Below are 24,094 nucleotides of genomic sequence, written 5' to 3'. Positions count from 1 at the left end.
AGAGCTCAAGTGAGAAATGTCATGCACTGTTGGAAGGGAGTGATTCATTCCTCTAGTCTGCACAATGTTCCTTTCTCATGCCCACGCAGGAATGTAAAGATACAGAGAGAATGTTCACAAAGCCTTTTAGTAGTTGTCAGTGCCCTCTACACCTAATTCATTCTGCTTTGTGACCTCACCCAGGTGCCCTTCTTTCTGGTTTCTTGTGTTTTTGAAGAATATCAAATATGAAGCCCAGGCCCCCTCTACTGGTCAGTCACATTTTGACATATTGAATAAATGTCTTCCTAAATAGGGATCCATCCATCCCCGTGAGGGAAGATAATTTGATGCTTATTTCTAGTGCCCTGATTTTTTTGGAGGGCAGAGCTGACAGTGAGAAAGAGAGAGGAGTATATATATATTTTGCGAAGAACATAGAATGTCACCAAGAAGCTGGCTTGTGGGCAGATGTCATAGAATGACTTGTAGAAACTTTGGGGGAAGAAGATTGGAGGTGTGGAGATCAGCTTTAGAGGCAGCAGCTGTAGTCTTTGCTTTTCCCTTTAAAAGTGTATTGATTTTCTTTGACTCATCATCAAAGTTAAATTTATTAGGTAATCCCACAGACAGACATGTTTTTTGGGTATATCTCTACCCCATTGCCCTTGAGACTGGTGTTCTCCTCTCCTTCCTGTGTTTACATGCCAAATCTATTCATCAGAGTAAAATGAGGACTTCTGAGGGCAGAAATCACATTTAATTTTCTGTCAGGTTCAGCCCCTAACTCCCAAATAGTGCATACCACATGGTAAATAACAATTATGCTACTTAGCTACCCTTCTCAAATTGCCATGTAAGGACAGAAAACATCCCCATCCAGTAGCCCAGGGAAATCCAAATCAGAAGGATGAAAGAAGATGCTGACCACTCCCCAGAAGACTAAATACAGTAATTTTATTTTTGGGCCCATAATCACTATTTGACCGGAAACATTTCAGGATATGTTAGTTCCAAGATGTCGAAGTTCAATAATCAAATTCAGAAAACATCTATTAAAACGACTCCCTTTTCCTCCACCCCTGAACCTCCAAATCCTTAAACACTAAAGAGGGAAAAACAAGGTGGTTCTTTTATTCTTTTGGATTCACAAGACCCTGACAGAAATTCAGAAGCAACTCTGAGCATCAAGAAGCAAACAGAAGGCTGCAGGTTCTGTGGGCCAGGAGCCAGGAGTTCTGGGTTCTGGTCTCAGCTCCACCAAATGGTGGCGAGGTTAGCACTGGAGAATCACCTTGGTTTCTTAGTGCCTCTGTCTCTTTATTGGTAAGCTAGGAAATGGCAACTCACTCCAGTATTCTTGCCTGGAGAATCCCAGGGACAGAAGAGCCTAGTGGGCTGCCGTCTATGGGGTCGCACAGAGTCGGACACGACTGAAGCGACTTAGCAGCAGCAGCAGCAGGAATAATCATATCTGCTGTATATACCAACCTCACCTGGTAGGTAGGTAATGCGTGAGCAGGCATTTTGTGAACTCTGTTCTTAGGTTCTCTTCTCATTCTGTATTCTCTCTGGAACAGAGTGGAGGGGATCATGTCACACCCACTCTACTCCATCATGTCTACATACTGGAGACTTCTGACAGCTCTCAGACTGGGCCAAGCGAGGTCTACCCTGGCTTTCAGAACCTCAGCCCCACCATAAATTATTAAAGAACACATGGCACTCAGCGTTGACTTAGCATGGCCATAAACCTACATATTCACTTCAAAATATTTTTATTGAAGTAAAGTTGATTTACAATGTTCTGTTTATTTCTGCTGTACAGCAAAGTAAATTAGTTATATATATACATACATACATTCTTTTTTTATTTTTTTCCCCAAATAAGCCATTACAGAGTATTCAGTAGAGTTCCCTGTTCTACACGGTAGGTCTTCGTAAGTTATCTATTTTTATATCTAGTAGTGTGTATATGTCAATCCCGACCTCCCAGTCTATCTCTCCCATATCCCCCTTCCCCTAGAAGTTTGTTTTCTACATCTGTGACTCTACTTGTGTTTTGTAGATAAATTCATTTGTATCCATTTTTTAAGATTCCACATATTAACGATATCATATGACACTGGTCCACCCTAAATATCCACTTTTATAACTAACACTGTTTGTGTGTGTGTTTGTGTGTTAAATCAGTCATATCCAACTCTTTGTGGCCCATTGGACTCCTTTGTCCATGGAATTTTCCAGGCAAGGAAAATTCACCATTTCTTGCTCCACAGATTGAACTTGCATCTCCTGTGTCTTCTGCATTGGCAAGTGGATTCTTTACCTATAGCGCCACCTGGGAAGCCCAACTAGCGGTGTTTGCCCCCAGGAATATGTTTTCCGACATCTCTTGCCTTGTGTCATCACAACAGACTATGGTTCCCTTGGAATGTTAGGAAGGTTTGTGGGTTGTGCTTTCCCAAAGATGGGGTCCCACAGTGCTGGGAAGTGTGGGGAGCACTGGGTGATGGAAATACTTGAATAAGAGGAAATACAAATTAATCAATTCTTCAGACTTCTCTTTCAACAAGAATGAATACATTTTTCCATATCCAATTCAGTTCAGTTCAGTCACTCAGTTGTGTCCGACTTTTTGCTACCCCATGAAACACAGCACGCCAGGCCTCCCTGTCCATTACCAACTCCCAGAGTCCACCCAAACCTGTGTCCATTGAGTCGGTGATGCCAACCAACCATCTCATCCTCTGTCGTCCCCCTTCTCCTCCTGCCCTCAATCTTTCCCAGCATCAGGGTCTTTTCAAATGAGTCAGCTCTTCGCATCAGGTGGCCAAAATATTGGAATTTCAGCTTCAACATCAGTCCTTCCAATGAACACCCAGGACTGATCTTATAGGATGGACTGGTTGGATCTCCTTGCAGTCCAAGGGACTCTCAAGAGTCTTCTCCAACACCACAGTTCAAAAGCATCAATTCTTCAGCACTCAGCTTTCTTTATAGTCCAACTCTCACATTCATACATGACCACTGGAAAAACCATAGCTTTGACTAGATGGACCTTTGTTGGCAAAGTAATGTCTCTGCTTTTGAATATGCTGTCTAGATTGGTTGTAACTTTCCTTCCAAGGAGTAAGTGTCTTTTAATTTCATGGCTGCAGTCACCATCTGCAGTGATTTTGGAGCCCAAAAAAGTAAAGTCTGTCACTGTTTCCACTGTCTCCCCATCTATTTGCCATGAAGTGATGGGACCATCTAGTCAAAGCCATGGTTTTTCCAGTGGTCATGTATGGATGTGAGAGTTGGACTATAAAGAAAGCTGAGTGCTGAAGAATTGATGCTTTTGAACTGTGGTGTTGGAGAAGACTCTTGAGAGTCCCTTAGACTGCAAGGAGATCCAACCAGTCCATCCTAAAGGAGATCAGTCTTGGGTGTTCATTGGAAGGACTGATGTTGAAGCTGAAACTCCAATACTTTGGCCACATGATGGCCAAAGTGTTTTCTGAATGTTGAGCTTTAAGCCAACTTTTTCACTCTCCTCTTTCACTTTCATCAACAGGCTCTTTAGCTCTTCTTCACTTTCTGCCATAAGGGTGGTGTGTCATCTGCATATCTGAGGTTATTGATATTTCTTCCGGAAATCTTGATTCCAGCTTGTGCTTCCTCCAGCCCAGCATTTCTCATGATGTACTCTGCATATAAGTTAAATAAGCAGGGTGACAATATACAGCCTTGACATACTCCTTTTCCTATTTGGAACCAGTCTGTTTTTCCATATCTAGTTCTAACTGTTGCTTCCTGACCTGCATACAGATTTCTCAAGAGGCAAGTCAGGTGGTCTGATATTCCCATCTCTTTCAGAATTTTCCACAGTTTATTGTGATCCACACAGTCAAAGGTTTTGGCATAGTCAGTAAAGCAGAAATAGATGCTTTTCTGGAACTCTCTTGCTTTTTCAGTGATCTAGTGGATGTCGGCAATTTGATCTCTGGTTCCTCTGCCTTTTCTAAAACCAGCTTGAACATCTGGAAGTTCACGGCTCATGTATTGCTGAAGCCTGGCTTGAAGAATTTTAAGCATTACTTTACTAGCGTGTGAGATGAGTGCAATTGTGCAGTAGTTTGAGCATTCTTTGGCATTGCCTTTCTTTGGCATTGGAATGAAAACTGACCTTTTCCAGCCCTTTGGTCACTGCTGGGTTTTCCAAATTTGCTGGCATATTGAATGCATCACTTTCACAGCATCATCTTTCAGGATTTGAAATAGCTCAACTGGAATTCCATCACCTCCACTAGCTTTGTTCGTAGTGATGTTTCCTAAGGCCCACTTGACTTCACATTCCAGGATGTCTGGCTCTAGGTGAGTGATCACACCCTCATGATTATCTGGGGCCCGAAGATCTTTTTTGTACAGTTCTTCTGTTCAATTATTGGTCTCTAATACTGCTAAGTGTACACGTGTCTTCTTTTGTGGTCACAGATTTAGGGTGATTTCACAACTATTCCACATGGTGGCTGAGAAATATTTTGCAACATTATGTGATTTCTATCCCTCTTACATTGTATATATGAAGGTCTAATTATTTATAAAGGATGATACAATAATTTGCATTGGCAACTAGATGGGCAATCAGTTCAGTTCAATCGCTCAGTCGTGTCCAACTCTTTGCGACCCCATGAACCGTAGCATGCCAGGCCTCTCTGTCCGTTACCAAGTCCTGGAGTCCACCCAAACCCATGTCCATCAAGTCAGTGATGCCATCCAACCATCTCATCCTCTGTGGTCCCCTTCTCCTCCTCCCCTCAATCTTTCCCAGCATCAGGGTCTTTTCAAACGAGTCAGTTCTTCGTATCAGGTGGCCAAAGTCTTAGAGTTTCAGCTTCAACAAGGGCAATAAACTCTGAATGAAGAATCATTTTATAAACCATTTAGTGAAATTTAGTTACATTTTAAAATATTAAATTTAAAAGACTTGATTTAAAATGTTGACATTGGATATTCCCTTGCAGTCCAGTAGTCAGGACTCTGTGCTCTTACTGCCAAGGGCATGGATTCCACCTGGTTCAGCAGCTAAGATCTTGCAAACGCCCCCCCCCCCCCAAAAAGTTGACATTTATTCTTTTCAATGTATGTTTTCATGTTAATAGATGCTTTTGAATATTTTAGAAGAGATGATAACTTGTTTGCTAATATATGAAAAATAATTCTACATTTTTATTCTTACAGTTATTTTAGTTTATATTTATAGTGAAAATACAGTAACATACAGTTTGAACACACTTACATTTTACTTTTATGTCTTTATTGTCACAAAAGCACAAATCTTGTGAATATCTTCATTATAACAGCTTAGTGACTTTACTAAAATGAGAGCAAGAAAAATAATAGATGCTTCATAAAGATTGACTGATGGAGTAGAAAAAATGCAAATTAAAAAATAACAAATCACCATCAAGAGTATGAATTCTGCCTCAGAGCAAAAATCTACTTTATAATTTTCTCAAGTGGAGTTTTTCCAAGTGGTAATGTGAGAGATGTTCCATGATTGAGGAGGGGGAAGATTTTTCTTAAAGTCTTTCTTAAATAGACGATATCTTCAGGAATACAAAATTTCCCTTTAAGGTTTTATTTATATATCAAAAACAGAGTGGATATGAAATTTAAACAAGTAAGATAGACACAGGACTTCGGAGAATGTTTATTTCCTAAAGATTGTGTTGGGCCATTTTCCCAGGGCTGTGCATTTGCACACGTGTGTGTATGTTTGCATGTGCGTGTGTGTGTGTGTGGTGCTATGTTCATTTTCAATGGAAAGGTTTAAGAAGCACTGAAAGGGATAATAACTGATAGTTGGACAAAGTTAGTATGCCTGGGGAGGGATTGACAAGATTCTCTTAAAATCCTTCATCTGAAGAGGAGTGAGGAATTACACCGTGTCACCAGCTTGATGGCTTGTTTTTTTGTGTGGCGCAAATGAGACCAGCTCATTAATTCTCTTGCTAAGGGGGTTGGCTAGTTGAACTCTTCTACTCTGCTGAGATGGCCCTACTTTGGCCAACCTAGTGTGAGGCTGCCTGGCTATTGGCAAAAGGGCCGGAGGGAGGACACGGTGCTCTGGAAGAGCAACCAGATGAGTGTTTTCTACTGAAGGCGGGTAAGTAGTTCTTCCGTTTACTCTTCAGGGGGAAGCAAAAACATTGCAGGAAAGTGCTCAAAAATAACCCAAAACATTAGAATTAGAAGGAAACTCTAGGGATCATGTAGACACCAAAACTCTCATTTATAAATGAGGAAAGGGGGGCCAAGCAAAGTTCAGTGAATTTGTGCAGGGTTTAGTGGAGGTGATGGAATTCTTATTGAGCTATTTCAAGTCCTGAAAGATGATGCTGTGAAAGTGCTGCACTCAATATGCCAGCAAATTTGGAAAACTCAGCAGTGGCCACAGGACTGGAAAAGATCAGTTTTCATTCCAATCCCAAAGAAAGGCAATGCCAAAGAATGCTCAAACTACCACACAATTGCACTCATCTCACACTCTAGTCCCCACTCCAGTACTCTTGCCTGGAAAATCCCATGGACAGAGGAGCCTGGTGTGCTGCAGTCCATGGGGTTGCTAAGAGTCGGACACAAATGGGCGACTTCACTTACACTTTTCACTTTCATGTATTGGAGAAGGAAATGGCAAACCATTCCAGTGTTCTTACCTGGAGAACCCCAGGGACAAGGGAGCCTGGTGGGCTGCCATCTATGGGGTCACACAGAGTCGGACACGACTGAAGCAACTTAGCAGCAGCAGCAGCACACGCTAGTAAAGTAATGCTCATAATTCTCCAAGCCAGGCTTCAGCAATACATGAACCGTGAACTCCCTGATGTTCAAACTGGCTTTAGAAAAGGCAGAGGAGCCAGAGATCAAATTGCCAACATCTGCTGGATCATGGAAAAAGCAAGAGAGTTCCAGAAAAACTTCTATTTCTGCTTTATTGACTATGCCAAAACCTTTGACTGTGTAGATCACAATAAACTGTGGAAAATTCTGAAAGAGATGGGAATATCAGACCACCTGACTTGCCTCTTGAGAAATCTGTATGCAGGTCAGGAAGCAACAATTAGAACTGGACATGGAACAACAGACTGGTTCCAAATAGGAAAAGGAGTACGTCAAGGCTGTATATTGTCACCCTGCTTATTTAATTTATATGCAGAGTACATCATGAGAAATGCTGGACTGGAAGAAACACAAGCTGGAATCAAGATTGCCAGGAGATATATCAATAACCTCAGATATGCAGATGACACCACCCTTACGGCAGAAAGTGAAGAGGAGCTAAAAAGCCTCTTGATGAAAGTGAAAGTGGAGAGTGAAAAAGTTGACTTCAAGCTCAACACTCAGAAAATGAAGATCATGGCATTCAGTCCCATCACTTCATGGGAAATAGATGGGGAAACAGTGGAAATAGTGTCAGACTTTATTTTTTGGGGCTCTAAAATCGCTGCAGATGGTGACTGCAGCCATGAAATTAAAAGACGCTTCCTCCTTGGAAGAAAAGATATGACCAACCTAGAGAGCATATTCAAAAGCAGAGACATTACTTTGCCGACTAAGGTCCGTCTAGTCAAGGCTATGGTTTTTCCTGTGGTCATGTATGGATGTGAGAGTTAGACTGTGAAGAAGGCTGAGTGCTGAAGAATTGATGCTTTTAAACTGTGGTGTTGGAGAAAACTCTTGAGAGTCCCTTGGACTGCAAGGAGATCGAACCAGTCCATTCTGAAGGAGATCATTCCTGGGTGTTCTTTGGAAGGAATGATGCTAAAGCTGAAACTCCAATACTTTGGCCACCTCATGCAAAGAGTTGACTCATTGGAAAAGACTCTGATGCTGGGAGGGATTGGGGGCAGGAGGAGAAGGGGACGACAGAGGATGAGATGGCTGGATGGCATCACTGACTCGATGGGTGTGAGTCTGAGTCAACTCTGGGAGTTGGTGATGGACAGGGAGGCCTGGCTTGCCGCGATTCATGGGGTCGCAAAGAGTCGGACACGACTGAGTGACTGAGCTGAACTTAACTGAAGGCAGAGCTGGGGGGAAGCCACTTAACTCCTAACATGCTTGTTTTTTTTCCTGACTTCTCCCTAGGGTTACCACTCTCATGTTGCAGAACTGAGAAAATAGAGCAGAAAGGAACAGAAAGGAGAATGGAGCTCACTTAGGATGTCATAGTGCCTCAGAGAAACTGAGAACTCAGAGCACAGACCTGCACAAAGGGAGCACTGCTAACTTTTAATCTGTACCTTTTAGCTGTCCTTAAGGCATCTCTTACTTCTGGTTTCAATTCCAAGTTTGGAGATCCCCAGGGCTTCCCTTGTGGCTCAGCTGGTAAAAAATCCACCTGCAATGTGGGAGACCTGGATTCAATCCTTGGGTTGGGAAGATCCCCTAGAGATGGGAAAGGCTACCCACTCCACTATTCTGGCCTGGAGAATTCCATGGATTGTATAGTCCATGGGGTTGCAAAGAGTCGGACACACCTGAGCGACTTTCACTTCAAAAGGACCCTTACTGTTCAGTCCTTAGGTCATGTCCGATTCTTTGCGACCCCATGGACTGGAGCAATGCTTGGCTTCCCTGTCCTTCACTATCCCCCAGAGTTTGATCAGACTTATGTCCATTGGGTTGGTGATGCCATCCAAACACCTCATCCTCTGATGCCCCCTTCTTCTGCCCTCCATCTCTCCCAGCATCAGGATCTTTTCTAATGAGTTGGCTCCTCACATCAGGTGGCCAGAGTATTGGAGCTTCAGCTTCAGCATCAGTCCTTCCAATGAATATTCAGGGTTGATTTCTTTTAGGAGTGACTGATCTGATCTCCTTGCAGTCCAAGGGACTCTCAGGAGTCTTCTCCAGCACCGCAATTCAAAAACATCAATTCTTTTGTGCTCAGCCTACTTTATGGTCCAACTCTCACATCCATACATGACTATTGGAAAAACCATAGCCTTGACTAGATGGACCTTTGTTGGCAAAATGATGTTTCTGATTTTTAATATACTGTCTAGGTCTGTCATATTTCCTTCCAAGGAGCAAGCATCTTTTACCTTCATAGCTGCAGTCACCATCTGCAGCAGTTTTGAAGCCCAAGAAAATAAAACCTGTCACGGTTTCCAGGTTTCCCCCATCTATTTGATGGGGCCTGATGCCATGATCTTATTTTTTTTTTTTGATGTTGAGTTTCAGTCCAACTTTTTCACCCTCCTCTTTCACTCATCAAGAGGCTCTTTAGTTCCTCTTCTCTTTCTCCATTAGAGTAGTATTATCTGCATATCTGAGGTTGTTGATATTTCTCCCAGCAATCTTGATTCCAGCTTATGATTCATCCAGCCCAACATTTCACATGATATACTCTGCATAGAAGTTAAATAAGCAGGGTGACAATATACAGCCTTGTCATACCCCTTTCCCAATTTTGAACCAGTCAGTTGCTCCATGCCGGTTCTAACTGTTGCTTCTTGACCCACATACAGGTTTCTCAGGAGGCAGGTAAGGTAGTCTGGTATTACCATTTCTTTAAGAATTTACCTCAGTTTGCTGTTATCCACATAGTCAAAGGCTTTAGTATAGTCAATGAAGCAGAAGTAGATATTTTTTGGAACTCCCTTGCTTTTTCCACGATCCGACGAATGTTGAAACTTTGATCCTTGGTTCTTCTACCTCTTCAAAACCCAGCTTGTACATGGGAATTCTTGGCTCAAATACTGCTGAAGCCTAGCTTGAAGGATTTTGAGCATAACCTTGCTAGCATGTGAAATGAATGCAATTGTATGGTCGTTTGAACATTCTTTGGCATTGCTTTTCTTTGGGATTAGAATGAAAAATGACCTTTTCCAGTTCTGTGGGCATAGCTGAGTTTTCCAAACTTGCTGACGTATTATGTGCAGCACTTTCACAGCATCATCTTTTAGGGTTTTAAATAGCTTAGCAGGAATTCCATCACCTCCATTAGTTTTGCTTGTAGTAATGCTTCCTAAGGCTTACTTGACTTCACACTCCAACATGTCCAGCTCTAGGTGAGAGACCACATCATCGTGGTTATCCAGGTCATTAAGACCTTTCTTGTACAGTTCCTCTGGGTATCGTTGCCACCTCTTCTTAGTCTCTCCTCCTTCTGTTAGGTCCTTACCATTTCTGTCCTTTATCCTGCCTATCTTTGCATGAAATGTTCCTTTGACAGCTCCAATTTTCTTGAAAGGATCTCTAGTCTTTCCCCTTCTGTTGTTTTCCTCTATTTCTTGGCATTGTTCATTTAGGAAAGCCTTCTTATCTCTCTTTGCTGCTCTCTGCATTTAGTTGGATATATGTTTCCATTTCTTTCTTGCCTTTTTCTTCTTTTCTTTCCTCAGCTATTTTTTAAAGCCTCCTCAGATAACCACATTGCCTTTCTTGCATTTCTTTTTCTTTGGAGTGGTTTTGGTCACTGCCTCTTATATAATGTTATGAACCTCCATCCATAATTCTTCAGGCACTGTGTCTACCAGATCTAATCCCTTGAGTCTATTTGTCACTTCCACTCTATTATCATAAGGAGTTTGATTTAGGTCATACCTGAATGGCCTAGTGGTTTTCCCTACTTCCTTCAATTTAAGCCTGAATTTTGCAAGAAGGAGCTCATGATCTGAGCCACAGTCAGCTCCATATCTTGTTTTTGCTGACTGTACGTGTATGTTATAATGTTATGTCAGAGTAAAATGAACGTGTTTCAGCAATCCTGTGTCTTCAGGATGAATAGAGCATACTCATGCTCATGTGCAAAGACCAGCATGATAACTGTCAACGAAATTTATCACAGCTTTTTATCTATTTTAAAACACACTTCAAGGGATAAATTAAAGAGCCCTAGAGATCTGTCAATGCCCCAATTGTCCATACTATTACTACTTTCAGGGTGATTGTTGATTAAATCCCTATAAAATATTTATGCGTTATGTCTCACTTGCCTTCTTGTAGATGCTGTTAGTTATTATAGTACTTTAATCCAAGCCATTCAGTCTTGTCACGAAGAGATGTTTTCCTCTTTCCTTAACAGCTGTCTATACCCCTGTTATTACGCTATAGACCAGTGATGGAATCTTCTGGGAGAAACGTTGAAAGAATCACAACCTCAGGAAAGGTCTGCAGGTGTACTCTTCACTATTGATACTAAACGGAATAGATTCACAGGTATAGGCTTTCCACCCTGATGTCACCAAGTGTGTGATTAAATGATGACTGAGGATTTCTGGACTTTTTTTTTTTTTAGGTCGAAAGCAGATGATTTTGTGACAGTGGTTGGCCAATTATACATTAAGATTATAAAATAAAAAATTAATTATCTAGTTGCTGTTCACTGCTCAGTTGTGTTTGACTCTTTGTGACCCCATGGACTGCAGCACGCCAGGCTTCCTTGTCATTCGCTATCTTCTGGAGTTTGCTCAAACTCATATCCATTGAGTCGGTGATGCCATCCAACCATCTCATCCTCTGTCACCAACTTCTCTTTCCTGCCTTCAATCTTTCCCAGCATCAGGGTCTTTTCCAATGAGTTGGCTCTTTGAATCAGGTAACCAAAGTATTGGAACTTCAGCATCAGTCCTCCCAGTGAATATTCAGGACTGATTTCCTTTAGGGTTTATTGGTTTGATCTCCTTGCTGTCCAAAGGACTCTCTAGAGCTTTTCCATCTAGGATGGAAGAAAATTAAGATGAAAAGCTTGCTTGTGGATAGTGTTCTATTTTCTATTGGGCAAATAAGAACATCCCTTTCTTCTCAATTTATCACTAATTTTTGATTTAACAAGTTAACTTTGTTCAAAGTAGAACAAAACATTTTTAAGGGCTGTCTTATTGCCATTGGTCTCCCAGAGTTCAGAAAAAAATCTTTAAAATATCTTAGAAAATGGGTAATATAATAATAAATCAAGAGGAAAATCTAAGAAAAATATTTTTAAAGTTATAGCATTTTATTTTATTTATGTAAAAGATTGAAATATAATTGACACATAACATTCTATTAGTTTTGGAGTACAACATAATGATTTCATATTTGCATAAGTTGCAAAATAATAACTAAAAAAAGTGATTCTGTGGAAAATAGTAACACATACTGATTGGCTTTGTCTGTAAAACTACACAGAATAATGATTATTACACAAAATGCCATTTACTTTTACTTTACTTTTTCATGACCATGTCATTATTTACACAGGTTCAGAACAAATCTATCCTTTTCCTATGGGGATTTGATAAAAATTTGTAACCGAAATGTCACATTCAAAACCAAATCTCATTTAATTAGGTATGGTAGGCCCACTATTAAGCAACAAGGACTGCTCTGGAATATTTGGAAAAGATGCCTACAGAATCTTTCCAGAAAACTTTCCTTGTTCATGCTATGACTAGTGGAATCTCAGCCTTACGGTTAATGAAGGATGTCACCTCCTGGACTTCCTTGGTGGTCCAGTGGTTAAGACTCTGTCTGCCAGTGCAGGGGACACGAGTTTGATCCCTGATCTGGGAGGATTCCACAAGCCTCGGGGCAACTGAGCCTATGCTCCACAGCTACTGTTCTAGAGCCTGTGCTCTGCAGCAAGAGAAAAGAGAAAGGGAAAGTCGCTCAGCTGTGTCCGACTCTGTGATCCCATGGACTATATGGTCCATGGAATTCTCCAGGCCAGAATACTGGAGAGGGTAGCCTTTCCCTTCTCCAGGGGCTCTTCCCAACCCAGGGACTGAACCCAGGTCTCCCGCATTGCAGGCAGATTCTTTACCAGCTGAGCCACCAGGGAAGGCTACAGCAAGAGAAGGCACCACAATGAGAAGCCCACAAACTTCAACAAAGAGTAGCCCCAGCTCAGTGCATCTAGAGAAAGCCTGTGCGTGCCTGCGTGCTGAGTGTCTTCAGTCGTGTCCGACTCTGTGTGACCCTGTGGACTATAGTCCGCCAGCCTCCTCTGTCCACGGGATTCTCCAGGCAAGAATACTGGAGTGGGTTGCTGTGCCCTCCTCCAGGGGATCTTCCTGACCCAGGGATCGAACCTGGATCTCTTATGTCTCCTGCATTGGCAGGCGCGTTCTTTAGCACTAGCACCACCTGGGAAGCCCAGAAACAGCTCAAGCACAGCCAAATATAAATAATTAAAAAGAAGGCTACTTCCTGACAGGCCAGAACACTAGCTAACTTGGAGATTTCAGAGAAGGACTTGCACCCCAGTTATACAGCTACTGCAGGTAAAGATTGCCAGAGGCAAACGGGGTGCCTTTTGTTTTTAGACATAGACAGGGCAAGAGGATAGCAGCGGTTCAAATACTTAACACTGATAGGATCAAAATACGACTAGGGGCTTTATGACGCCTCTAAAGTGCAGTCGCTCAGTTGTAGCTGACTCCTTGTGACCCCACGGACTGTAGCCTACCAAGTTCCTCTGTCCATGGGATTCTCCAGGCAAGAGTACTGGAGTGGGTTTCCATTTCCTTCTCTAGGAATTCTTCCCAACCCAGGGATTGAAGCTGGGTTTCCTGCATTGTAGGCAGATGCTTTTACCATTTGAGCCACCAGGGAAGTATGATGCCTCTACATAGACGTTAGTTCACCACAAAGCTTTAGTTCTTTTGAACCATACAATAAGGAAACCTTTTCATATTAATCAACATCTCTTGTGTGCGGGGTGAGCTTAGCTATGTCCAATTCTTTGCAACCCTATGAACTGTAGCCTACCAGTCTCCTCTGTCCATGGGATTCTCCAGACAAGAATACTGGAGTGGGTCGCTATTTCCTCCTCTGGGGGATCTTCCTGACCCATATCTCCTATGTCTCCTCTCACTGGCAGGAAGCCTCACACCTCTTATGAGTCCTATATAAATTAAACTGGCCAAATAGGAAAAATCCACCAAGTTAATGACGTGAATCAGAAAATCACTGAACAAACCAGTATGCTCCAGTTTATGCTTCAGAGGCAGGAACTCGCCAAGCAAGCAGGAGTAATACTCGTCCTGCTCATGTACCATACTCACAAACTCATCCCCAAATAAATCAAAAAAGAAATCCTGAATATTTGGCATTCTTAAACAAAAAAAAAAGGCAGAATATCCTAACAGTAGCCTCTGAATGAAGATCTAAGTAAGCCCTTCTTGTAAGCTGCTAAGAACCTAATGCAAACAACTTTATTCCTGATTTTTACAATATTGATATCCACAGATCAGCGACAACACTTGCAATATGATACAAACTGATAGTAATCTTGGCAACTTCTCATTTTTAATCTAGATACCTGCTATGTTGTTTGTTTGGAGAACACGTTTGTTATGAAGTATCGTCTCCCTTACTAAACAGTGAAAGCGAAAAGTCTTTCTTTAAGAGTTCTATGTCTTGAGTTCTCCTTTCACAATTGGTAACTGTTGAAGCTGGGCAAATGAATTCTCCCTGATTTGGTATATGCTCTTGAAGTGTTAGTCACTAAATCGTGTCTGATTCTGTGCGACCCCTTGGACTGTAGCCCGCCAGGCTCTTCTGTCCATGGGGTTTCCCGGGCAAGAATACTGGAGTAGGTTGCCATTCCCTTCTCCAGGGGATCTTCCCAACCCAGGGATCAAACCTGGGTCTCCTGCATTGCAGGCAACACCTGAGCCACCAGGGAAGCCCTGAATATGCTCTTAGATTTTCACAATAAAACTGTGCAGAAGGGCTATACACCACATTGAAGAGATATCGTCGGTGCTTTCATGCAGAGACACAGGGCTTAGTCGAATGTTAGCTAGTTTCCAAACTTGAAGGCTACTTGGAAGCTGTGTCCAATTGTAAAGCACATGCTGCTGGTAGAAATGACAGATCATCACAATGATGGCACCGGAGTTGGCATCCTGGATCCAAGGAAAGCTATCTTTGTGGTTGTGAAACTGGTGTTTTCTAGCCTCACTAGTGAGGTTAGGTTTTTTAATGTCAAACAAAAATGAAAGGAGCCAGAGTTCCCATATTATTTTCTTATGTTCAGTGTGCTTGTCAAAAATATATCCCAAAGCTATGGCAACTGAAAAATATTTGTTTTAATCAGTGTTTGGGAAACAAATGCTGGTAGTTGGCTTTAGGATTGGCTTCTTCAGCACTGATATTGGCAGATTCAATTCACAATAAAGTCCTACAGCCCTTGTGTTGTTTTTTAAAATCCCATATGGACTTACTCTGTAAAACCTCTTGGCACACTTGCTCATTTTTGTTTCCTGGAGGTTTCTTTGGATTTGTTTGGCTTGGTAGCATGATTATTTATTATATTTTCCCTTGAAATACAAAAAGAAAGAACAAACTTGTTACATTTTGTGATCTGTACGTTTAACAAGGTTTTATTGATCTACTGTGTGCAAGGCTTTATTCTTGGCACTCTGGAAAGATATAAAAATCAATCCGAAAAATATTGTGATCCCAAGGTACTTTCAGCCCAGTCAGGAAGCCAAGTTATGAGCCAGGCATTCAACTAGGTGCTGGGAATGGCGAGGTGAGCATATAAAGTTCCTGACCCTGTGCCGCTCCACATAATTAAGACAGAGAGCATAGAAATCAGAAAAGGCCTGGTGGAAAACGTATCCTTGATGACAGAGTCTTAAAAGACATAGAGTTAACTGGACAAAATTGCGTGGGGTGGAAGGCGTTTTTTAGGGAGAGGAAACAGCTAATATGTATAGAGGTCATGGGATGGAGAAGACTCAGTGTCATATTCTTGCAGATCTAGAGTCCGGACCTCCCTGGGTTTCACTTGTCTCAAGATAACTTTTCTGCTTGGTTGGCTCATTTCAGTAACCAAACAAGGTCCTCACAGTTCCTTTTAGCTAAAATTCCAATCCAACCCATTACCTCACAGGAAATATTCACTATGCTGTCTTTATCATACACACACTAAAAAGGCAGTTCCAAGTTCCCCTAACAGCTGACAGCCTCCCAGCCCATCCAACGGGGCCAAGTCCCTTCTCCGAGCCTGAGGAAGGGATGATTTGGGGTGAGTTCTGTGTCAAGTGTGGCAACCTGCTGTGCTGCCTATTCCAGCTCACTTTATTCAAGACTTTTAAAATGTAAATGAAATTAAATTACTTTGGGGTGTGTTGGGTCTTTGCTGCTGTTCAGGCTTTTCTCTAGTGGTGGCGAGTGGGGGCTACTCTCTGCTTCTAGTGCACAGGCTTCTCATTGCGATGGCTCTTTCGCTGCAAAGCACAGACTCTGGGGCATGCAGGCTTCAGTGATTATGGCCCCCGGGCCCTACAGGACAGGCTCAATAGCTGTGGCACACAGACTGAGTGCTCTGGGGCAAGTGGGATCTTGCCAGATCAGGGATCAAGCCTGTGTCTCCTGCATTGACGGGCAGATTCTTACCACTGAGCCACCAGGGAAACTCTATTCAAGACTCTTTTGTTCATTGTCTCTGGGGTAGGGATTGGGGTGAAATATTGAGGAAATATGTGGACAGGGGGCTCAAGGGCAGTTCTTCAGCCTTCATACCACCTAACTGATCACAATCTTTAATACAATTGGTTTTTAGAGATTTTAGATCTCGACAAAAACAAACAAAACAAAACTACCACCAAGCTTCTTTGCCCCTTTCCCTTTCCCAGCTTTTAGAGAATAAAAGGAAATGATCAAAATTCATGGCCTGAGATGAAGAGGGATGCTACAATTATTAGATTCAACTTTCCAACCAGCAAAGGGAGGACCTCTCTGGTATGAAGAACTAACACCTTTATAGCGCATGCCTGAGAGTCTCAAAACCATAGAGCTCCAAATCCTGACCCTCCCAAGGGGTCATGTGCCCTCTGTGTGAGCTTCCTCAGAGAATGAAGACCTTACATATCTCATTGTTAGCAGCTATCCTCCTGTGTTTCACTGAAATTCCCCTCCCTGCTCTCTCTTGCTCCATAGAATGTCTTGATTTGGGTGGTATGTGTGTGTGTGTGTGTGTGTATGCAGGATATATTCAATAAATCCATGACAGCTGGAAAATGCACTTTGTAGCAGAAACAGTCTTGTTGCCTCCTACAATTATATTAGAAGTGTTCAGCGCTCCTAACAGCTGATATGCATTAGTCCTTTTTCACATGCTGTTCATTTCCCAGGGCTGCTGTAACAAAGTGCCACCGGCCGGGAGGCTTAAACAACAGGAAAGTATTGTCTCCCAGTTCTGGAGGCTGGAGGTCTGAGATCAAGGTGTTGGCAGGCTTGGTTTCCTCTGAGGGCTGTGAGGCAGAATGTGCTCCCTGCCTCTGCCCTAGCTCCTGGTGGTTGCTGGCCATCTCTGGTGGTCCTTGGCTTACAGAAGCTTCACCCCAAGTCTGCCTTCCTCTTCACATGATGGCCTCCCTCTGTGAACGTCTGTGTCCAAGTGTCCCCTTTGTATGAGGACACTGAGCATACTAGATTAGAGTCCACCTGAGTAACTTTGTTCGTGTGAACTAATTATGTCTCCAGTGACCCCATCTTCAAATAGGGTCACAGTGTGAGGCCCTGGGGACTAGGACTTCGACGTACGAATTTTGGTGGACACAATTCAATCCATTAACATATGTCCACGCTTTGCATATATTTGTGATTTTATTCTCACAACACTTAGGTAGGTAATGTTACCCTCACCCTTTCCCTTACTGTTTCAGAAAGTTACTTGTCAGAAACCAATACACGTTAGCTGCTGCTGCTGCTGCTAAGTCGCTTCAGTCGTGTCCGACTCTGTGCGACCCCAGAGATGGCAGCCCACCAGGCTCCCCTGTCCCTGGGATTCTCCAGGCAAGAACACTGGAGTGGGTTGCCATTTCCTTCTCCAAGGCATGAAAGTGAAAAGTCAAAGTGAAGTCACTCAGTCGTGTCCGACTCTTTGCGACCCCATGGACTGCAGCCCACCAGGCTCCTCGGTCCATGGGGTTTTCCAGGCAAGAGTACTGGAGTGGGGTGCCATTGCGGTCTCCGATACACGTTAGCAGCAAGTAGAATTTCTATGATATCCTAACACTGCCATCTGGTGGTGGAAACAATTAAAGCAGCTTCTAGCTTCCTAGCAAAAGTTGTTCAGTTGCTAAGTCGTATCTGACTCTGCGACTTGCCTTACAAGAAATGTTCACTGACTTTTTTCTGTAATTGCAACAGTTCAGCCAAATAAGTATGAGTTTTGCTTGATGTTGCTTTGTATCAAACAGAATCCATATGAGAAAAATTAAGAACGGAATAGCACAAATTTTGAGTCCTTAATGGGCTCTAAATTTTGCTAATTAAAATACATAGTTCATTATAGAAAACTATTGAGTGACTAGCCTGTGATAATATATATTCAACAGCTTTGTATTTTTGGAAAAACTTATTTTGAAAAACTGGTTTCTCCTGATGCCCTTCCTCTGGTGAGTTAGTCTAGACAGTATTTCATTCTGCTGTTCAAACTCAGAATTCAAAAATAACTTTAGTTAGCAATTATTGAACTTCCCTGGTGACCTAGTGGTTAAGATTCTGCACTCCCAATGCAGAGGGCACAGGTTCGATCCCTGGTTGGGGAACTAAGATTTCTGCATGCCTCATGGTGAGGCAAAAAAAAAAAATTTTTTTTTAGTAATTTCTAACCATTTACTGCTATTTAAAGGAAAAAAAGAGGCTGTAAAGAAGAATTGACTTTGTTGCTTTTCCATCTCTGGGTGTATTATTTCCTAGGCCTTCATTTGGTACCTCTCTCTGCAGTTTGCTCTCCATATATCAGGTTATTCATTTATTATTTTATACCAGTGTGGTCTTCTGTTATCCAATGGGTTATAATCTATCACTATATTTATTTATTTAATGCTTAAATTATCCCACATTTGGCCAATGCTGGCTGCGGGCAACTGGCTACTGTGACCTATGACACAGGCCCCTCATTCCTGGCTGCTTCTTTGCTTTCCTGAAAAAAATCTTTTTTCCCAAGCTAATCAAGTATTTTTCCTACTCTAGCCATGGAATCAGGCATTTTTTTCAAGGACCCCTTTTGTAAATCAGCTATACTTCAATTTTAAAAAGGAACCCTGGTGTATTTTAGTGGAGAATGTTATATAGAAGCCAGCTAGAGAATATATGTATGTGTACATATACGGTACATTGGAAATCATGAGGTCACACCAGTATTTCAATCTAATACAAAAGCCCAGTCCAGTTTTTCTCTTTTTTTGTATCTGCAACTGTCTCCTCTTGTAGAGAGAAACCGGGCCCTTCTTACCGCTCGTCTGCTTATTGATTTCATCACCGCCCTGTGCAACCTACCGCTCATTGTCCCTGCTGCTCCACGGCACGTGTGGATGGCCTCCTCACCACTCAGGCCACACCTGAGCTGGGTTTCTGCTCTGGATCGACCTCTTTCTTATCCTGCTTCGGCCTGACACTCCAATCTAAGCCACCAAGTCTCCCCATGTCCCCGGACATGGATGCTACCTTCTTCTGATTTACCTAATGGCTTTAGGACCAAAGTGCTCAAGAACAGGAGAGAAAGGAAGAGGAGGGAGACCAGAGGGTGTTGCACACAAGTTAAAAAAAAAAACACAACAAATTATAGCAAATTCTCTTTCACTCACTTGTGTTCTGATGTAGCTTCATCCTCTGCTGCTGCTGCTAAGCCGCTTCAGTCATGTCCGACTCTGTGCGACCCCAGAGATGGCAGCCCACCAGGCTCCCCCATCCCTGGGATTCTCCAGGCAAGAACACTGGAGTGGGTTGCCATTTCCTTCTCCAGTGCATGAAAGTGAAAAGTGAAAGTGAAGTTGCTCAGTTGTGTCCGACTCCTAGCGACCCCATGGACTGCAGCCCACCAGGCTCCTCAGTCCATGGGATTTGCCAGGCAAGAGTACTGGAGTGGGGTGCCATTGCCTTCTCTGAGCTTTGTCCCCTGCTAGAATGTAAACTCCATGAGAGGAATGTGTATCTGTCTTACTTACCATTTTATGCCTAGCCCTTAGCATATATCCCGACACAAAGTAAGTATGTGAAAGCATTCAGAATACAGGAATGAATGAATACCATGAAAAAATAAAGAACTTTATAGCTACCATGCTGGGAAATGTAAATAATTACCAACCACCTTGCCTAAGCCTTAGTCTGACATCTGGCTGTGTGTCATGTCTGGCACAGTGTGTGGCAGGCACATAGTAGGTATTCAAGAAATTATTTTAAAAATAAAACCAAAGTTTTTTGGTTGCACTGTGTCTTCATTGCTGTGCTGGGGCTTTCTCTATTTGCGCCAAGCGAGGGTTACTCTTCATTGCAGTGCACGGGCTTCTCATTGTGGTGGCTTCTCTTGGAATTATCTGATATATTCATTTTGTCCATTGTGTGTCACAGTGAAGAAATAGCTGGGAACTACAGATTTTAAATGATGAAACAGATCAACTAAAATTTCAAACAATACCAGGATGAGTAAGCTCAATGTTCAATTTTTTTCAAAAGACTTTTTAAGGGACTTCTCAGATGGCAGAGCAGTAAAGAATCCTCCTGCCAATGCAGGAGATGCCAGACTTGGGTATGATCCCTGGGTTGGGAAGATCCCCTGGAGAAGGAAATGGCAACCTTGCTCCCAGTATTCTTGTTTGGAAAATTCCATGGACAGAGGACCCTGGTAGGCTATAAGACTATGGGGTCACAAAGAGTCAAACATGACTGAGCATGCAATTACGCAAGATTTAAAAAATATATTTATTTGACTGTCCTGAGTATTTCAAATCCTAAAATGTGATGCTGTTAAAATGCTACACTCAATATGCCAACAAATTTGGAAAACTCAGCAGTGGCCACAGAACTGGAAAAGGTCAGTTTATATTCCAATCAGAAAGAAAAGCAATGCCAAAGAATGTTCAAACTACCGCACAATTGTACTCATCTCACACATTAACAAAGTAATGCTCAAAGTTCTCCAAGCTAGGTTTCAACAGTACGTGAACTGAGAACATCCAGATGTTCAAACTGGATTAGAAAAGGAAGAGGAACCAGAGATCAAATTGCCAACATCCACTGGATCATAGGAAAAGCAAGAGAATTCCAGAAAAACATCTACTTCTGCTAATTGACTATGCTAAAGCCTTTGACTGTGTGGATCACAACAAACTGTGGAAAATTCTTCAAGAGATGGGAATACTGGACCACCTTACCTGCCTCCTGAGAAACCTGTATGCAGGCCAAGAAGCAACAGTTAGAACTGGACATGGAACAATAGACTGGTTCCAAATTGGGAAAAGAGTATGTCAAGGCTGCATATTGTCACCCTGCTTATTTAACTTCTATGCAGAGTACATCATGCAAAATGTTGGGCTGGATGAAGCACAAGCTGAAATCAAGATTTCTGGGAGAAATATCAATAACCTCAGCTATGTAGATGACACCACTCTTCTGGCAGAAAGTGAAGAGGAACTAAAGAGCCTCTTGGTGAAAGTAAAGAGGAGAGTGAAAAAGATGACCTAAAACTCAACATTCAAAAAATGAAGATTATGGCATCCAGTCCCATCACTTCATGGCAAATAGATGGGGAAACGATGGAAACAGTGACAGACTTTATTTTCTTGGGCTCCAAAATCACTACAAATAGTGACTGCAGCCGTGAAATGAAAAGACACTTGCTCCTTGGAAGAAAAGCTATGACAAATCAGGACAGCATATTAAAAAGCAGAGACATAACTTTACCGACAAAGGTCCTTCTAGTCAAAGCTGTGATTTTTTTCAGTAGTCATGTATGAATGTGAGAGTTGGACTATAAAGAAAGCTGAGCACCAAAGAATTGATGCTTTTCAACTGTGCTGTTGGAGAAGACTCTTGAGAGTCCCTTGGACAGCAAGGAGATCAAACCAGTCAATCGTAAAGGAAATCAGTCCTGAATATTCCTTGGAGAAGCTGAAACTCTAGCACTTTGGCCACCTGATGTGAAGAACTGCCTCATTGGAAAAGATCCTGATGCTGGGAAAGATTGAAGGCGGGAGGCGAAGGGGACGACAGATGATGGTTGGATGGGATCACCACCTCAACAGACATGAAACTGAGCAAGCTTCAGGAGTTGGTGATAGGGAAGCCTGGCGTGCTGCAGTCCATCGGGTCTCAAAGAGTTGGACATGACTGAATGACTGAACTGAACTGAAGCAGGTATTAGCTGTGGGACACATGGGACTTTTAGCTGTGGCATGTGGGATCATTTTTTTTAGTTGCAGCATGCAAACTCTTAGTTGCAGCATGTGGGATCTAGTTCCCTGACCAACGCTCAAACCCAGGCCCCAGCATTGGGAGCATGGAGTCTTCACCACTGGATCACCAGGTAAGTTTCTCAATGTTTAATTTGAACATAACATTTAATATTTAGCAAGCCTTTGTTAAATTTGCGTGTGTGCTCACTCATTCAGTAGTGTTTGGCTCTTTGCAACCCCTGCTAGGCTCCCCTGTCTATGGAATTTTCCAGGCAAGAATACAGAGGTGGGTTGCCATTTCCTTCTCCAGGGTATCTTCCTGACCCAGGGATCAAACCTGTGTCTCTTGTGTCTCCTGCACTGGAAGGATTCTTTACCACTGTGCCTCCTGGGAAGCCTGCTTTATCAAGGAGGCAAAAACATAAAAACAGGTACAAACTTTATTATTAGGGACATAGCATTATCTGTAGTAGAGCGCATACTGTGTGCTTAGTCCCTAAGTCATATCTGACTCTTTGTGACCCCGTGGACTGTAGCATGCCAGGTTTCCCTGTCCTTCACTATCTCCAGGAGTTTGCTCTAACTCATGTCCATTGAGTTGGTGATGCTATCTAATCATCTCATTCTCTGCCCCCTTATTCTCCTTTTGCCTTCAAACTTTCCCAGCATCAGTGTCTTTTCCAATGAGTCAGCTCTTTGCATCAGATGGCTAAAGTAGTGGAGCTTCAGCTTCAGTAATAGTCTTTCCAATGAATATTCAGGGTTGATTTCTTTTAGGATTGACTGGTTTGAGCTCCTTGCAGTCCAAGGGACTCTCAAGAGTCTTCTCCAACACCATAATTCAAAAGCATCCATTCTTTAGCACTCAGCTTTTCTTCTGTTCTAGCTCTCACATCCGTACATGACTCCTGGAAAAATCATAGCTTTGACAATGTGGACCTTTGTTGGCAAAGTGATGTCTTTGCTTTTTCCTTCCAAGGAGCAAGTGTCTTTGAATTTCATGACTGTAGTTACTGTCTGCATTGATTTTGGAGCCCAAGAAAATAAAATCTGTCACTGCTTCTGCTTTTTCCCCTTCTGTTTGCCATGAAGTGACAGGACCAGAAGCCACGATCTTTGTTTTGTGAATGCCGAGTTTCAATCTCGCTTTTTCATTCTCCTCTTTCACCCTCATCAAGAGGCTCTTTAGTTCCTCTTCCTTTTCTGCCATTGAAGCAGTATCATCTTCATATCTGAGGTTGTTGACATTTCTTCTGGCAATTTTGATACCAACTTGTGATTCATCCAGCCTGGAATTTTGCATGATGTACTCTGCATATAAGTTAAATAAGCAGGGTGACAATATACAGCCTTATCATAGTTGTTTCCCAATTTTGGACCAGTCTAACTTTTGCTTCTTGACCTGCATACAGGTTTCTCAGGGGGCAGGTACATTGGTCTGGTACTGGCTGTGTATAAACACAGAATAAGAGATCTGGGAGTCCCAGTAGAGCTGAGACACTAATGAAAAAGGGAAGATGCAGAGGGTTATCTCTGATTAGAACCTTAAGACTGAATCCTCATTTTAAGGTTTAGTGACATACGTGTGTATGTGCACACATGCTCAGTTGTGTCAGACTCTCTGCAACCCCATGGACTGTAGCCTGCCAGGCTCCTCTGTTCATGGGATTCTCCAGGCAAGAATACTGCAGTGGCTGGCCATTTCCTTCTCCAGGGGATCTTCCTGACCCAGGGATCAAACCAGTGTCTCTGGCATCTCCTGCATTGGCAGGCAGATTCTTTACCACTAGTGCCACCAAATGAGTTGTTAATTCACCAGCTTCTGTTTTCTTGTTCCTATGCGTCCATCTTCCCAGGTAGTGGGAGTGCTTTCCGAACTAAAATAACTCAATTATCTTCCCCCAACACCAAGGTGGAGTGTGAAAACCATGTCCTCCAAACTT

General features: G+C 42.6%; 1 non-coding gene across 1 annotated transcript; it reads left to right on the top strand.

Moving 5' to 3' along the window:
- Positions 1–18,451: 18,451 nt before the first annotated feature.
- Positions 18,452–18,524, top strand: TRNAG-CCC (transfer RNA glycine (anticodon CCC)). The gene has a single exon. It is a non-coding gene; the product is annotated as a tRNA-Gly (tRNA).
- The last annotated feature ends 5,570 nt before the right edge of the window (positions 18,525–24,094 follow it).

This window comes from Capricornis sumatraensis, chromosome 16 (assembly GCF_032405125.1).
Source record: "Capricornis sumatraensis isolate serow.1 chromosome 16, serow.2, whole genome shotgun sequence".
In the NCBI taxonomy this organism is placed as follows: domain Eukaryota; kingdom Metazoa; phylum Chordata; class Mammalia; order Artiodactyla; family Bovidae; genus Capricornis; species Capricornis sumatraensis.
This window is presented reverse-complemented; position numbering and strand designations above follow the sequence as displayed.